The sequence below is a fragment of the Scyliorhinus torazame genome, chromosome 16 (assembly GCF_047496885.1).
Source record: "Scyliorhinus torazame isolate Kashiwa2021f chromosome 16, sScyTor2.1, whole genome shotgun sequence".
In the NCBI taxonomy this organism is placed as follows: Eukaryota; Metazoa; Chordata; class Chondrichthyes; order Carcharhiniformes; family Scyliorhinidae; genus Scyliorhinus; species Scyliorhinus torazame.
The window spans coordinates 174,122,209-174,140,701 of NC_092722.1; the positions used below are offsets into that span (position 1 = coordinate 174,122,209).

The window sequence follows — 18,493 nt, forward strand, 5'->3', positions numbered from 1 at the left end:
ATAAGAAAAGGCCGAAACATTTGAGTGTTTGGCCATCAAGCAGTTATAACTTTACAACAGCAACCCAGAGACAGAAATGTGAAATTTTCCCACAACAAACAGTGAAACTAAACTGGGTAAATACAGTCATTTGTCGGCTAGTGCCAGAAAGGTTACCACGAAGACTGCTGGATTTCTGATAAAACCTAACTCAACTGAATTCACAACCTCTGCTGCTATCCCAGTACCACTAATCTTCCACACATCACACATTAAGAAGTCAATAAAGTTAATTAAGTAGGAATCCCCCTTCTGAATCAGCACTGATTACCATTTGGCCGATCATCCCCAAATTTACTTCAGACAATCAATGTCATCATTTTGCACAGAATTAAAACTAGGGGGGGGGGATTTTCCGGGACAATTCGCTGCAAGCGCAAATCCAGTTGCGGCCGCTAACTCTCACAAGAGGGCCATAGCGGGATTTTCACCGGATAGATAACAGAATGAGATAGAAACATAGAAAAACTTGGAGCAGGAGGAGGCCGTTTGGCCCTTCAAGCACATTCCGCCATTCATTATGATCAAGGCTGATCATCCAACTCGATTCCTAATCCTGCTTTCCCCATATCCTTTGATCCCCTTCACCCTAAGTGCTATATCTAATTGCTTCTTGAAACCATACAATGTTTTGGACTCGGCTACTTCCTGTGGTAACGAATTCCACAGGCTCACCACTCTCTGGGTGAAGAAATGTCTCCTCATCTCTGTCCTAAATGGTTTATCCCGTATCATCAAACTGTGACCCCTGCTTCTGGCCACATCCACCATCGGGAACATCCTTCCTGCATCTACCTGTCCAGTCCTGTTAGAATTTTATAGGTTTCTATGAGATTCCCCCCCTCATTCTTCTGAACTCCAGCAATTCTGCAATTCAATCTCTTCTCATACGTCAGTACTGCCATCTTAGGAATCAGTCTGGTAAACCTTTGATGCACTCCCTCTATAGCTAGAACATCCTTCCTCAGATAAGGAGACTAAAACTGCACACAATATTCCAGGCCTGGCCTCACCAAAGCCCTGTATAATTGCAGCAATTCTGTACTTGGATCCTCTAGCAATGAAGGTCAGCATACCATTTGGTTTCTTTACCGCCTGCTGCACCTGCATGCTTACCTTCCGTGACTGGTGTACGAGGACACCCAGGCCTTGTTGCACGTTCCCCTCTCCTAATTTATTATACTGTATCTGCCACTCATTGCCCATTCACTCAACTTGTCCATATCACACTGAAGGATCTCTGCATCCTCCTCACAGCTCACCTCCCACCCAACCTGGTGGCACCTGCAAATTTGGAGATATTTGTGGAGATATTTTGTTCCCTCATCTAAATCATTAATATTATTGTGAATAGCTGGGGTCCTAGTACTGATCCCTCCGGTACCTCACTAGTTACTGCCTGCCAATTTGAAAAAGACCTGCTAATTCCTACTCTTTGTTTCCTATCTGCTAACCAGTTTTCTATCCACCTCAATACACTCCTCATACGTCAGTATTGCCATCTTAGGAATCAGTCGGGAAAACCTTTGATGCACTCCCTCTATAGCTAGAACATCCTTCCTCAGCATCCCCAATATTCCTGGTATCTTATTTGGGTCCTCAATTGTGAAGACAGAACCAAGTATGTATTTAGTTGCTCAGCCATTTCTTTGTCCCCTATAATACATTACCCTGTTTCAGACTGTAAGGGACCTACACCAATCTTCACCAATCTTTTTCCCTTCACGTACCAATAGAAGCCTTTACCTATAGAGACCATTACAGTCAGTTTTTATGTTACCTGCAAGCTTACTTTCCCCTTCCTATTCAATCCCTTGGTCCTTCTTTGCTGAATTTTTTAAAAAGTTTAGAGTATCCAATTAGTCTTTTTCCAATTAAGGAGCAATTTACTGTGGCCAATCCACCTTAACTGCACATCTTTGGGTTGTGGGGGTGGAACCCACACAGACACGGGGAGAATGTGCAAACCCCACACAGACAGTGACCCGGGATCGAACCTGGATCTTCAGCGCCATAGGCAGCATTGCTACCCACTGCGCCACCATGCCACCCTTTCAGTTCCCAAACCTCAGACCTATTGTTTTTCTTGGCCAATTTATATATTACTTCCTTGGATTGAATACTATCCCTAATTTCCCTTGTAAACCATGGATTAGCCAGCTTTCCCATTTTACTTGCGTGCAAGACAGGAATAAACAACTGTTGCAGTTACTCCATGCGCTCTTTGAATGTTTGCCATTGCCTATTCAATGTTATCCCTTTAAGTAACATTCCCCAATCCATCATAGCCAACTCACACCTCATTTTATCGTAGTTTCCTTTGTTAAGATTCAGGACCCTAGTCTGAGACATATTGATCCAGAAACTATCCCGCATACACTCCAGGAATTCCTCCTCTATGGCATTGTGGCTAATTTGACTTTCCCAATCTATATGCAGATTAAAATCACCCATAATTACAGTTGTTCCTTTATCACATTGTCATGTGAGAGCACCTTTAAGAAATGGGTGTTTATCAAATAGCTGCAGTGATGTCAGAGTGTGGGTGGAGCTGGATTTTGGTCTGTGGCTTTTTACTTTCGCTTTGAGCAAAAAGCTGGTGTGTGTCTGTGTTTTAGTTTCGTTTTCAGAGTTGGAGCTGCATCCAGCTAAACAAGGTGTAATTTTGATCTCTCTCTGCATGTAAAGAATGTCTTCAGGTCACTTGCTAATTTAAATGTGATAACTGCTCTCAGTAGAGAATTTAAACCTGCTGTCTTTGTTAAAGAGGGTATTTGTCTTTTGGATGTTGCTAGGAAAGATTAAGGGTTACTTATAGAGTACTGTATTCTTTGGGGGGAGTATTTGAGTTGATAGTTGCTAAAATGTTTACTGTGTCTTGAGAAAATGTTAACTGGATTCATAGAATAAACATTGTTTTGTTTTAAAAGTACTTTAGATCTCTCTTGCATCATACCTGTAGAGTGGGCCCTTGTGCTCCCCATAACCAAAATCTATTAAAAGTTGTGGGTCAGGTGAACTCCATGATACACTTTGGTGTTCTCTAAACCCTGGCCCATAACAACATGCGTCTCTAATTTCCTGCTTAATGCCATTCCCAACAATATCACTGCAGTTTGGGGGGTCTATATATGACACCCACTAACATTTTGTGCCCCCTGCTGTTTCTCAGCACTACCCATACAGATTCCGCATTGTCGTAGCTAATATCCTCCCTCACTATTGTGGTAATTTCCTCCTCGACTAGTAATGCAACTCCACCATCCTTTCCTTTTTGTCTGTCTTTTCTAAATACTGAATACCACTGGACATTCAGTTCCCAACACTGGTCACCCTGCAGCCATGTCTCCGTAATCCTGACTATATCATACCTGTTCACGTCTATTTGTGCGATTAGTTCATCCACTTTATTGCGAATGCTCCATGCGTTAGGGCACAAAGCTGTTAAGCTTGTCTTTTCAACATTACTCGTCTTGCTCTAATATTTTTCACTGTGGCCCTGTTTAATCTGGCTCTTAGTTTATCTGCCTATCACTTCTTATTCCCCTTTCTGTCTTTTGTTTTTGTACTATTTCCTCCTCCTCTGACTCCTTGCATAGGTTCCCATCCCCTGCCATATTAGTTTAAACCCTCCCCAATGACTCTAGCAAATACTCCCCCAAGGACATCAGTCTCAGTCCTGCCCAGGTGTAACCCGCCCAGTTTGTACTGGTCCCTCCACCCCCAGAACTGGTCCCAATGCCCCAGGAATCTGAAACCCTCCCACTCACACCATCTCTTCAGCCATGTGTCTATCCGCTATATCCTGCTATTTCTACTCTGACTAGCACTGGTAGTAATCCTGAGATCATTACGTTAAAGGTCTGACTTCTCAACTTTCTTCCTAACTCGCTATATTCTGCTTTTCGGACCTCATCCCAATTTTTACCTGTGTTGTTGGTACCAATGTGTGACATGACCATCGGCTGTTTACCTCCCTCTCCAGAATGTCCTGTAACCATTCCGAGACATCCTTAACCCTAGCACCAGGGAGGCAACATACCATCCTGGAGATCTTACCCGCCAGCAACTCCGCCCTAGTCAATTCAACAATTTGAATGGTTTTACAACGCCGTATCTCCTGGGGATGTCTGATGCCCCCCGAACAAATAAAACTTCAGTCCTGAGGGACAGGTTAGGGGAAATAAACCAATTAAAAGTTTTAGCACCAAGAATAAGGAATAAACTAGATGAGCTGCAGGCTCAAGTGCAAAGTGAAGATTATGATGTAGTTGCTATTACAGAGACATGGCTGCAGGATGGTCGGGACTGGGAACTAAATATACCTGGTTATAAAGTGGACATGAGGGACAGAGAATATGGCAGAGGGGTGAAGTAGCCTTACTGATTAAAAATATGATCACTTCAATGGTAACGGAGGACATAATGAAGGAAAAGCATCCAGTTGAGACCAAATGGGTGGAACTGAGGAACAAAAAAGGATCAAAACTTGTAATGGATGTTCCGTATCGATCCCCTGCTAGTAGTTCTGAGATGCTAGATTGTATGAAGGCAGAAATTAGGCAAGTATGTAGCAACGGCAGAGTAGTATTATAAGGGGATTTCAACTTATACATAGATTGGGAGAGTTGGACAAGCACCTGACAGAAAGGTTGTGAATTTCTGGAATGTGTCCGGGATAGTTTTCTACAGATGCAACAAGGGGTCAGGCAATATTAGATTTAGTTATGAGTAATGAGCCAAATGCACGCAAACATTTATCAAATAGTGATCACAATATTTTTGAATTCAGTTTAGCATTTCAGATACTAAAATTTTAGACTTGGGTAAGGCTGACTTTAATGGGATGAGGGCAGAGACTGTCCACGGTAAACTATGAAAATCTGTTAATGGGTCAAACGATTGAAGATCAGTGGGGAACATTTAAAGAAACATTTAACGAGATACAGAACAAGTATATATATCTAAGAGCAAAAGGCACCACTTCACAAAAAAAAAAAGCCATGGACAACTAAAGAGGTTCAGGACAGCATAAAACTAAAAGGGCTTACAAAAATGTAAGACATAGATTTCATAAGAATTTACAGTGCAGAAGGAGGCCATTCGGCCCATCGGGTCTGCACCGGCTCTTGGAAAGAGCACCCTACCCAAGGTCAACACCTCCACCCTATCCCCATAACCCAGTAACCCCACCCAACACGAAGGGCAATTTTGGACACGAAGGGCAATTTATCATGGCCAATCCACCTAACCTGCACATCTTTGGACTGTGGGAGGAAACCGGAGCACCCGGAGGAAACCCACGCACACACAGGGAGGATGTGCAGACTTCGCACAGACAGTGACCCAAGCCGGAATCGAACCTGGGACCCTGGAGCTGTGAAGCAATTGTGCTATCCACAATGCTACCGTGCTGCCCCGATCCGGCACAGATCCGGACGAATGGGATTGGTACAAGGACCAGCAAAGGGTCACAAAGCAGCTTGTAAGAGCTATTAAAAGTGATTCTGATAGGAAACTTGCAAGGAACATCAAAACCAATGAGAAGAAATGTTATAGTTATATCAAGGGAAAGCGGGTGGTGAACAGCAACGTAGGCCCTCTAAAATCTGAAAATGGAGATATTGCCAGTGATAATGGGAAAATAGCAGACATGTTGAACAATTACTTTGCCTCACCATTATCCTCCTCAAAAGAGGAGGATAACTTGCCAGAAGTCACAAAAAAATTAATAGTCGAGAGGACAGGAACTTAATACAATTAACGCAAGTACAGTATCAGTAACTAGGAAATTAATGGAACTAAAGAGTGACAAATCCCCAAGACCTGATGGTTTCCATCCAAGGGTGTTAAAGGAAGTAGGGGAGCACCTTGTAGATGCCCTAACTATAATCTTCCAGAGTTCCCTAGATTCAGGAGTAGTCCCTCTTGGGTTGGAAAATTGCTCATGTCACTTCACCTTTTAAAAAGAGTGAAAGGGGAAACCAGGGAATTACAAACCAGTTAGTCTAACATCTGTGGTGGGGGAAATTTCTGGAGTCTATAATCAGGGATGGAGTAACTAAATACCTTGAAACATTTTGGACGATCGGGAAGAGCCAGCATGGGGATTTGTGAGGGTAGAAGGTAGACTAATCTAATTGAATTTTTGAAGAGGTGACTAAGATAGTAGACAGGGGAATGTCAATGGACTTCGAGAAGGCATTTGATAAAGTCCCACACAAGAGACTGTTAACCAAGGTGGAAGCCCATGGAGGTGAGGGCAAATTATTGACATGGTTAGGAAATTGGTTGAGTGGCTGGTGACAGAGATTGGGGATAATGGATAATTGCTCTAATTGGCAGGAGGTGACGAGAGGTATCTGTGTTGGTGTCTCAATTATTCTCACAATTCATTTATGACTTGCATGATGGCATAGAAAGACAGCATAAAATTGCAAGGTGATATTGACAGGCTAGGTGAATGAAAATTGTTGCAGGTGAAATTTACTGTAAGCAAGTGTGAGGTTATCCATTTTGGATCAAAAAAGCATAGAGCAGAGTAGTTTCTAAATGGAAAGGTTGGGTACAGAGGATATCCAAAGAGACTTGGGGGTTCAGGAGCATAGGTCCTTAAAATGCCAGGAATGTGCAGAAAATAATCCAAAAGGCTAATGGAATGCTAGCCTTTATATCTACAGCATTGGAATATAAAGACACGGAGGTTATGCTGCAGCTATACAAAACCCTGATTAGGCCCACTTGGAGGTCTGTGAACAGTTTTGGCCCTGGAGGGAGTGCAATGTAGGTTTACAAAAATGATACCTGGATTACAGGAGTTATGTTGGAGCAGAGATTACTCAAATGAGACCTGTTTTCGCCAGAATTTAGAAGATGATGGGGTGATCTGATCAAAGTCTTCAAGATATTAACAGGGAAAGGCAGGGTAGATAAAATAAACTATTTCCAGTGGTTGGAGATTCTAAAACTAGGGGGCATAGTCTAAAAATTAGGGCGAGACTGTTCAGGAGAGATATTGGGAAGCACTTCTTGATTCAAAGGGTGGTAGAGTATTGGAACTCTCTCCCACAAACAGCATTTGAAGCTAAATCAGTTGTTAATTTTAAATCTGAGATAAGTAGGTTTTTGTTAAGCAAAGATATTAAGGGATCCGGGTCAACAGCAGGTATAATGGGCGGAATTCTCCGACCCCCGCCGGGTCGGAGAATCGGCGCCGGACCGCGCGAATTGTGCCACCCCGCACCGACACAATTCTCCGTAGTGTGGAGAATCTGCGCCATCGACGCTGGCGTGGTCGGCGCGGTGCCGGCTGGGGTATGCGGCGACTCTCCGGCCCGGACCGACGCGCCGATTCTCCGGCCCGAAGGGGCCGTCAACAAAAAGCCGAGTCCCGCCGGTGCCGTTCTAACATCCTCTGAGCCGGCAGGACCATGGCGTTGGAGGGTCCAGGGCGGCCTGTGGGGGTGGTGTGGGGGGGCCTCATTTCCTCCGTGCCGGCTCCTGTCGCCCTGCGCCATTTGGAGCGGCGTGGGCCGCTCCAGTGCCGTGCTAGCCCCTTGTGGGCCGGAGAATGGGGTCCCGGAAGGGTGCCAACGCCGGAGTAAAACACTCCCGTTTTTACGCCGGCGCCGACACAGCCGCCCCGATGGGAGAATCGCGCCCATGGATTTTGGTCACAGATCTACCATAATTTAATTGAATGGCGGGACAGTCTCGAGGGGCTGAATAGCCTACTCCTGTTCCTATATTCCTGTTTAAAGTCTCAGCAGCTGAAATTGCAAAAAACTTGAAACCTCTTTACCTTGCCTAAAGAAACTTTGTGAAATTGATAGCATAGATCATAGAGCCCGGGCTGTCAATCAAGCAATGTTTTCTCTTGGTTTCAATAGGCCAATCATAAAATCATAGAATTTACAGTGCAGAAGGAGGCCATTCAGCAAATCGAGTTTGCACCAGCCCATGGAACGAGCACCCTACCCAAGCCCACATCATCGCTCTATCCCCGTAACCCCACCCAACCTTTTTGGACACTAAGGGCAATTCAGCATGGCCAATTCACCTAACCTGCACATCTTTGGACTGTGGGAGGAAACCAGAGCACACCCCGAGGAAACCCACGCAGACACGGGGAGAATGTGCAGACTCCGCACAGTCAGTGACCCAAGCCGGGAATCGAACCTGGGATCCTGGAGCTGTGAAGCAACTGGGCTAACCACCATGCTACCGTGCTGCCCTTTCTCAACCAAGCCACAAGAGCTCATTTATCCAATAGAGTACTAAGGGGTAGAGGAAGCAATCAACTTTTTGTTGTTCACCGGATTGCCTATTGTGCTCATATTCTGTTGCACTTTTCGACGATTACTGCTGATAAATCTGCTGTGGCACTGCTGAAAAAGGATTAGGCTCAAATGTAATGGTCTCACAGCCGAACAGCCTTCCCTCACTCACTATACAGGGTTACACATACTTTGGTATGGTACTGGAGAATTGCTGATGAAGGGTACAGATTTGAAATTTCAGAACAGTCTGTTATCTTTCCTGGGTATAGAGGATAAAACCATACTCCAACGTGAATTAGCTGTTTTAGGAAAGGAGGCGAGGAAACCAACTGGAGATGAAAAAAAGACAGCCGATACACCAAGCCGAATGTCCTTCTGATATCACCCACAAAACTAAGCACCATAACAAATGTACCACCTCATTACATATGCGGATAGCTTCCCTTGCAGTGTAATAATCTTAAACCACCTTTGACTGCTCCCACATTCAATGCTGATGGGGCATTTGCATAATTGCTTGAAATTTCACAGGAACTGAAACTTGAATTTAAGAATTAATTTATTTTCACTAAAATAAGTTAATTGTAAAAACAATTGCCATTTGATTTAGTGTTTCATTGTTAACCCTTTTGTCAACAGAATCTTGATTTGAATGAATTGCTCTCTGGGCATTTTTCAGCTGCCCTGTTAAGCTATTAATAATTTTAATTTATTTTACAATGGCGTAGCAGTTATGAACCAGGTGATTGCAGTTCAGTTAAGATTTCCAAGAAAAAAGTGGCAGAATTCGCTAAACTAAAGAAAATTTTGAAATAATTTCACAACCTGCAGAGCTCCGTGATCTGAGAACATCAATATTTTCAAGATATACTGGAAATGAACAATTATTAATCAGCAGAGGTAAAGAAAACAGACATGCCATAGCATGTTGGATGTTTCCAGATAAAGGAGACAACCAGAACATTCTAACTAGTATCGAGTATGAAGAAAGTGACATGTGGGGCGGGATCCTCCCAACGGGAGTCTATGTGCCGACGCCGGAGTAAAAACCGGAGTGTTTTACTCCGGCGTTGGCGCCCGTTCCCAGCCCCCTATTCTCCCCCCTCCGTGGGGCTGGCAGGGGCGTTGCACGATTTACGGGGGCGGGGCCTCGGCGCGGCGTCACAGACCCGGCGTCGCGTAAAAGACGCGGCACCTTGGGTCCTGCGCATGCGCAGGTGGACCGTCGCCAACTAGCGCATGCGTGGTGGCCGTCCTCCCCCAGGCCGCCCCGCACAATCATGGCAGATGGATCCAGGCTCGTCGGCGGAGGAAAGGAGGCCCGCCGACAGAGAGGCCGGCCCGCCGATCGGTTGGTTCCGATCACGCCGGGCCGCTCGGAGAATCGCCGTTTGCGGCCCGGCGCGATCGGAACCAACCGGCTTCGGCGCTTGGACCTCAACTATATTCATTAATAACAAATAATGCAGTCATATATTCGAGTTGGCCGATGACACAAAGATTGGTGGGATTATAAATAGTGTAGGTGGGAGCATATCATAGCAGAAATATGTTGACAGATTAAATGTGTGAGAAAAACTTTGGCAGGTAGATTTCACTGAAAGGAGGAGTGGTCATCCATTTTGCAACAAGAAAGGATAGATCGAGCAATGGTTAAATTGTGAAAAGAAAGTGCAGATCCAATGAAATTTTGGGATCCATGTACACAGACCATTAAAATGTAGTAACTGGGTACAAATAAAAATCAAAAAGGGTAATGAAGAGAGTTACAATATAAAAGGGAATAGGTTTTATTATAGCTTTATAAAACTCTGGTTAGATCACATCTGAGCCACATAGGAGTAGATGGAGAAACATTTCCGGCAGGTGTGAGAGTCTCAGAAAAGGATTCATCAGGCGCGATCCACCACTCGCGTTGCGCTTTGGCTCGAGGCTGGTGTGGCCGGTGAATGCTGGGAGAGTCCTCTCGCAGGCTTCCCGGTAGGCTTCACGCCACGCGGAATTCACCCAAGACCCACGAGGCGTCGGAGTCATAAACACGCCCACAAGGGCGGGACCAAATGGCATGTGCCGAAGCCGGTTCTAAACTGACTTCTGCGAACTTACCCGGGATCCATCGACGTCACCGGATCTCCCGGCCTCCCCAGTGAGGCCGCAGCCGAGCGCAGTTCTGCACTGGTCCACAAAAACGTGGACCAGGCGGAATCTATCATGGGGGTGCCTGTCAGCTATCGGAGACCCCTGGAAGGCCAGAGTCGGTGCATGGTGACTACCTGACACTGCCCCTGGAACATATTCACTTTGGCATTGCCATCCGGCACTGCCAAGCTGACAGGAGCACTGCCTGGATGCCAGTGTAAGGCTGCCCAGGTGGCACTGCAAAGGCTCCAGGCCATGTGCATGGAAGGAGGATAGAGAGGGATTTGAAGGGTGGGGATGTACGGGGTAGGTAAGTAGAGACCTCTGAGAAGTTGGGGGGTGACGGGTGGGGATCCTCGAAGGGGAGGGGCCTGTAAGTGGGAGTGCGGGGCTCTGAGGAGGGTGGACCCCCAGAAATCCCATAGCGAGATGTCCTCACTTGGGGGAGCCATGTGTGTGTGGGGGGGGGGGACTCACAAGCTCACTTAGAAATCGGACATTCTTTCAAAATTGTGGCCCGATCTCTGAGTTTAGCTCCCGCGCTAATAAATGTTTGAAGGGCGTGATTCTTTGGAATGATTTCGAAGTGGTGTAGAGAGCGAGAATTGCCGCAAGCTTCCTGGCGGTCCGCTCAGCGAGACCGGCAACGCAAATCCACATTAATTGATCCGCTTAACGAGGCCTTATGGCTTCTCACCACAAAAGAAGGCTAACCAGCTGATTCGCCGGCACCTCGCTCGCCAGTCGCCCACTTACAAGGTCGAGCAGCACATAAACTGCACTTGTTCGGCCAACACGAGCCAGCTTGCAACAATGTCGCCCAGGAGACCGGCCCAAGATTCGGGGACGCTGACCTGGGGAGGCTGCTAGACACTGTGGAAGCCAGGAGGGATGTCCTGTTTCCCCGAGGGCAGCCAGTGCTGCCTAGGATGACGTGGCGGCGGCTGTGAGCGCCGTGAGTGTGAGCAGGAGGACAGGCCTCCAGTGCAGGAAAAAGGTCAATGATCTACACTGGGTAGCACGAATGAGTAGACACAAACAACACCGCCCCCCTTCCCCGCTGAGACCTTTCCGTCCCCATGGGAGCATCCACGTCACAACTTTCCATGTGATCCCAATTCCTTCCTCCACCCTTCTCCACCTTCAACCCCCCCCCCCGCCCCCCAGCAATCGATGGGGGTTATGGATGGTCGGTGGGGGTTATGGATGGTCGGTGGGGCACACAGGCAGGGACAAAGGTTGCCCCCAGAATGTGTACTCATGATCCAGGGGTAGGCATGTTGGTGCCGCGCGCAGTTGCCTTCCCCCACCCTCCCAAGGCGGCCAATCCCTGTGGAGGGTCCCCCACCCCCAGCCAGGGTTCCCCCACCCCTTCACCGAACACTAAGGTGGGATGCCCAACGCCCCCCGGACTCTTTGCCTGTGAGCAAAGATGGCTACTCACCGCGGCTCACCACAGAAGCCCATCCGTCAAGTTCACATTTTTCAAAAGGAGTACTAATCGGCACCAGTGTGACCCCTTGCTCGGGAGGCCGCTGAATCACGGGAGGCCGTTGGTTTAGGGGTGGCTCTCATTAATTGTATGGAAATAGGGCTTAAGTGGTGATAATTGTTTCTTGCCATGCTGTAGCGAGATCCCGATTTAGCCGATGGGAGCGGGCCGGTTGCCTCGCAAACCGCTTGGCGCGGTTCTCATTTTCTGCCTCTCCCGCTATTCACCGGCCTCGTTTCGCTTGAGCGAGAGCCTAACGAGGCCGGAGGACCGCGCCCGAAGTGTGGGCTAAACCGGTGAGAAACTCCCTGAAAAACCCGCAACAAATGAACTCAAAATTTTTTGCGAGAATCACGCCCAAGGACTTGGAATCAGAGCCAGGCCATTCATGAGAGGCATAATGAAACGCTTCTTCACCCAAAGAATGATAGAAGTCTGGAACTCCCACCCACAAACTTAAGCGGTAGAAACTAGCTCAATTCATCATTTTAAATCTGCAATCAATAAAACTTTGCAACCCGGGGATATAAAAGAATATGGAGCCAACAGAAACAATTTATAAAGCACCCTTAATGTAATAAGTGTCCCAAGGCAAATCACAGGAGTTTCCAAAACAAAATTTGATGCTGAGACACATAAAAAAGATATTGGGGCAGATATCCAAAAACATGGTTTTAAAGAACATCTTAAGGGAGGCAAGGGAGGTGCAACGGTTTAGGGATGGAATTCCAGAGCTTAGAGCCTCAGCAGCTGAAGGCACACCCACTAAAGTGGAGCGATTAATAACAGGCATCCTCAAGAGGCCAGAATTAGAGGAGTACAGGTATCTTGGAGTGTTGTGAGTCTGGAAGAGATTACAGAAAAATGGAATGGCAATGTCATGGAGGGATTCAAAATCAAGGATGTGAATTTTTAAAGTCAATGCTCCAGTTTCGCAGGTTGGTCAATGGGGTTTCCCATTGTGGGGCCGCGGGAAACCCCCGGGCTTCCGACAAAACTGTGCATCCCGATGGCGAGAATCCAGCCCGATATATATATACCAGTGTCTTCCATTCATCGCAATATGGAGTCACAGGAACGATGGCCATTGATTTGGGAGGACATGGGAGAAAAGGGGAAGGAGGGTTTGGGCATTCGTGTGCAAGAATGGACAGGTAAAAGGTTTATTCTTTAAGGAGGGTGTAAAATGACAATTTGAAGGAAACTTCCAAGCTTGTGATTGGTACTAGGTTACAGATCAGTATCTCATTAAAAGGTGGAACAGGGTCAAGCAGCTCAAGGACCTATTCCTTCCCTGTGTTTGTATATTTGTTTACTTTTCATATGTTGAATGTTCTGTGTAACTCATCTTTTATTTCAGATTTCCAGCACTTCTTGTTTCTTTCTTTAATTTTAATCTGTATTCCTGGGCAGAGTTGTGACGCAGTGGTTAGCACTGCTGCCTCACAGCGCCGAGGACCCGGGTTCGATCCCGGCCCTGGGTCACTGCCCATGTGGAGTTTGCACATTCTCCCCATGTCTGCATGGATCGCACCCCCACAACCTAAAAAGATGTGCAGCGTAGGTGGATTGGCCATGCTAAATTTCCTCTTAATGGGAAAAAGAAAGAATTGGGTACTCTTAAATTTTTTTTTTTTTTAAATGTTGATCTGTATTCAAACCTGGAAGCTGCAAAGCTTGCCACATGTTCAAACATCCTTTTGAGGCCATTCCCCATCCCTGGGGTCCAATACGCCAGGCTAGGGTGGGCAGGCTCGTGCTTAGGGTATGGGGTTGACCCCGAGACCCTCCCTCATGGTGGCGGTCCCGTGTCTGGACTGCCCCTTCCAGCCCTGGGCAATATGAAGATCACTCTTGGCATGGTGATCCCAAGCAGCCCTCTGTCCAAAACCATCATCCTTGTCTGACCTGTTTAAATTCTAAAGTGGCCTTCTCGCTCTGAACTGCTCTGCCTGACAGCTGATGAGCAGATAAGACAGCTCATTGAAGATTCCAGCCAGGAAGACTTTCTCTTTTATCTGCTCCCTCAGCCCAATTCATTTTCAACCTGTTCCAGCAATCCCTGTGGGGAAGTCCTACATGGACTCATACTGATGCCAAAACATGGCTAATTGCTGTTGCTTCGGAAAACATAACTACCCAAACAAACTGAAGTTTATAAGTAGTTTTCAGTAAGGCGGCCTCACATGTTCATGCAGTAAATTACTCCTACTCACTGTATAAACAGAATCCTACACATTGTAGAAGATATCCCTTTCATTTTAAATATTGTGAGATACATAATTAATTTTGTTACAGTACCATAATCTATAACCATAAAAGGTACTCCACGGGAGTTTAAATTTATGGGATCTTACTGTTCAGGATCAACATAGTCTGATCGCACATTGTTGAATATTATTCACTGTAAATACACCAATAGTTTAACAAAGACCACAGGGCAGAATTTTCCTGACTTGAAGATGGGGGTGCTGGATAATAGAGGTGCGTTGGGACAGCTCCCCATGTATTCCTGAAGCCAGGGCACTTTCACCTCCATGATGTGGGCAGCTAATTTACATGTTTACGGCCCCATTGGGTTGATTTTCCAGCCTCACCAGTATTCAGCAGAAAGGACCCCCTATGTGCTGCGAAGGCCTCCCGAATCCCAGTTTAACAGTGCAGCCTTTTGTGGAAGGCCAAGGTTCCATCAGAGTCACAGGCTCCAACCCACAAAAGCTATCCCCTGTGGGCCCAAACATCCAAGTGGTGGGATTTAAGCCATCCGAGGTCCCTATCACCTTCCACCCTCTAAAATAATTATTTGTTTTTAAATCTTCAAGAGTGCCTCCATGTTGAGACATCTTCAAGATCTTCTGCCCACCTCAACGGCCTTTCAGATAGGGCTGCCAACCCTCTGAGTGGGCCAGCCGCATTAGGGTGACGAGTACAGTGACAGCCAATGAAGAGGCAGCCTATGGGACGAATGCTGCAGGTGGCGAGCTTCCGACAAACGCAGGCTCGGGACCTCCATTTGGTCCCAACATCGGGAACCTGAGGCCTGTGGGAAAATACTGCCCAACAACTCTACATCCTTAGTTTTTTTTTAAAAAGCATTGTCCGTGGGAAACAACAGTTACTAAACAAAAATACTGATTAACTCATGGATCGAAATAAAAAACGGGTCTTTATTTAGATCATCACACAGAATACTGAACCTCCCACACTTTAGACATAATTACTGAGCAGCCCAATTCAGTGATATTGATACTTGGAATATAACCTGACTGTAGAACCTTGCATGGCATGGATGCTGAAACCTCCCAAACAATCTTTCCTTACCCTAATCTGCCCTTTATGCATCCACAGAGACTAGAAAAGCAAAGAAGCATGCTCTGGTTGCATAAACATTACTGATTTGGACGAAAATGAGCACGCGATTAATGATTCCACTGGCTGCCCCTCAACTCCCTAATCTGGCAAAATAAATCAGAGGGTACTAGTTACAACTAAATGGGTTTAAAGTCTGGCATGAGAAGAGCATCATAAGGCTCGAACAGTTTAGAATAGAATATTGCAACAAGGAGGCCATTTTGTCCATTAAGTCTGGGTTCTCTCTTACAGAGCAATCTAGATAGTTCCAATCCTGCACTTTTTCTTCACATCCTTTCAATTTTTTTCTCCTTCAGGAATTGATCCAGGTGACTGTTGAAGCCTGTGTCCACTGCCTCATCAGACAAAGCATTCCAAATTATAAACACTCTATATCCATGTCCAAATGCAGCAAGACCTCAACAATATCCAGGCTTGGTCTGAAAAGTGGCAACTAACATTTGCACCACACAAGTGCCAGGCAATGACCATCATCAAAAGCGTGAATCTAACCATCATTCCTTGATATTCAATTACCATCATTGAATCCCCCACCATCAGCACCTTGTGGGTTATCATTGACCAGAAACTGAACTGGACTAGCCATATAAATACTGTGGCTACAAGAGCAAGTCAGATTCTAGGAATCCCGTGGCAAATAACTCACCTCCTCAGTCCTAAAAGCCTGTACGCCATCTACAAGGTACAAGTTATTAGTGTGATGGAACACCAACCACTTGCCTGGATACTTGCAGCTCCAGCAACACTCAAAAAGCTTGACACCATCCCAGACAGAACAACCTGCTTGATTGACACCTTTTCCACATACACTTACTCCCTCTACCACTGCTGATCAGTGGCAGCAGTGTGTACCATCTATAAGATGTGCTGTAGAAACTCACCAAGGATCCTTTGGCAGCACCTTCCAAACACATGACAGATACCATCTAAAAAGATAAGGGCAGCGGGTACATTGGAACACCACCATCTAGAAGTTCCCTTCCAGGCCATTCAACAATCCTGGATTGGAAATATCACCATTCCTTCACTGTCTCTGCATCAAAATTCTGGAACTCCCTCCCTCACAGCATTGTGGATGTACCTATATCACACACTACAGCAGTTCACGTCAGCAGCTTATCACCACATTTTCAAGGGCAGTTAGAGATGGGCAATAAATATTGGCCGAGCCAACAACACTCACATCCCACGAATACATTTAAAAAAAACTTATTGCATGAAAATGTTTCTGGTCATGTCCTCGCTGGTTCAATTCTCACCTAAATCACCTAAAATCTGGGCCCTCTGGTGATTGAACCTTCAACCACTGAAAACATTTTCGTTTTATATTAAATACCTGTATCAAATTTCCTCCTAAACCTTTCTCTCCAACTTCTTCTCTGCTGTTCTCAGTCTATCTTGATCTTTGTTTACCTATGTTCCTCTGAGCTTCTGACCTCCCTCCCTCCTCTATCCCCGTCTAAACGTTGACAGTCATCTAAGTTTTGCATACAAGTTTCACATTGCAATTTCTCCAACATGTAACCCCATCTAGTGGGACACAATGTTCAGTGATTTGAAATAAAAGCTTTCAATGAAATGCTTCTGAGCCAAAACAATAAAAAATATCAAATAAATATTTACCAAGCGGATTTACATCATTCACAAGTGACTTCCACAACAGTTATCATCAAAAGTGAGAACACACATTTCCCAAGGCAGAAATTTAAACGTGCCTAAAAAATATCTGAAACACTTTAAAAGCCAATCACCGGTGCCACATGACAGTAAATATGCCAGAACTGCAAGCGAGTGTTTATAACCAGGGAGTTCTTCATACCATGCCTCCTCAAAAATAATAAGACCATAAAAACATAAGAAATAGGAGGGGGCGGGGGGGGCATTCAACCCTTTGAGCCTGCTCCATCATAGAATTATAGAATCCCTACAGTGCAGAAGGAGGTCATTCAACCCATCAAGTCTGCACCACCCCCCACGTCTGTTGGCGGCTACGAAGGAGTAAGTCGCTCATTTGGTGGTTCCCGCTCTGGTCGGACTTTTGGACCTTTTCCCCCGATTTTCTACCGGACTTGAATTGTAAAACTGATGACAGAGGCAATTGTGTACTGAATTCCCACATCGGTGCATGGAGAGAAGGACTAGAAATGCTCGTAAAGGCAGAAACAGAAAGACAGAGAAGGTTTGGGCTGAAGCTACAGCAGGAGACAGCATGGCGGAGGACCGGATTCTGCCTCTGGCTTGTCGACCCAGCGGTCAACAGAGCAGTTGATGCAAGTTATTCAGGAAGGCTTTGCTAAGCAGAAATGGGACTGCTTGGACCCGATAAAAGAGTTAATTGAACGGCTGGAGCTTAGATTGAACGCCCAAGATCAGGCGATCCAGAAAGTAGAGGAGGCGCTAGTGAGCAGAAGGAACATCAAACTGTGGTGGAGTTGGAGGTGGGGATGCTGAGAGACCAGCAGAAAAGGCTCCTGGGGAAGGTGGAGGACCTAGAGAATAGGTCCCGCCGGCAGAACCTGAGAATCGTTGGGCTCCCGGAGGGGTCGCTGGGGCATACATAGCGGGTATGTTTGAGAAGCTGTTAGGGGAGGGGACATTCTCCTGAGCCTTGGAGGTGGACAGGGCTCACAGAGCGCTCGCGAGGAAGCCGCGAATGGGAGACCCCCCCCCTCCCCGAGGGCAATGGTGGTGAGATTCCACAGGTACTTGGATAAGGAGCGCATTCTACAGTGGGCCAAGCAGACAAGGAACTGTAAGTGGGACAACAGTATCCTGTGGGTTTACCAAGACCTGAGTGTGGAGGTGGCCAGGAGAAGAGCAGGCTTCAACCAGATTAGGTCGATCCTTTTTAAGAAAAAGGTGAAGTTCGGACTGTTGTATTCGGCCCGTCTCTGGGTCACGCATGAGGAACAGCACTTTTATTTTGAGCCGCCTGAGGACGCGATGGACTTCGCAAAAAGGAAAGGACTGGTGGTGGACTGAGAACTTTTGAACTTTGCTGCAACGTTTTTGATTTTTTTTTTTCCTGTTCTTTTTTTAAAAAGTTTCTCGTTTTTCGTTTTGTGGAAGCTATTTGTAATGCCTTTTGCATTGATTTGGGACCAGTGGTAGAGCTGAGTGAGTTAAGGTTTTCATGTGCACTGTTGGGGGATGGAGGTGTGCTTGTTTAGAT

The 18,493-nt window shown here is 46.2% G+C and overlaps 1 protein-coding gene across 3 annotated transcripts in view; it reads right to left on the reverse strand.

Moving 5' to 3' along the window:
* The window catches only part of fam204a (family with sequence similarity 204 member A), a 114,008-nt gene that overhangs the window by 86,814 nt on the left and 8,701 nt on the right, over positions 1–18,493 (reverse strand). The window lies entirely within an intron of this gene.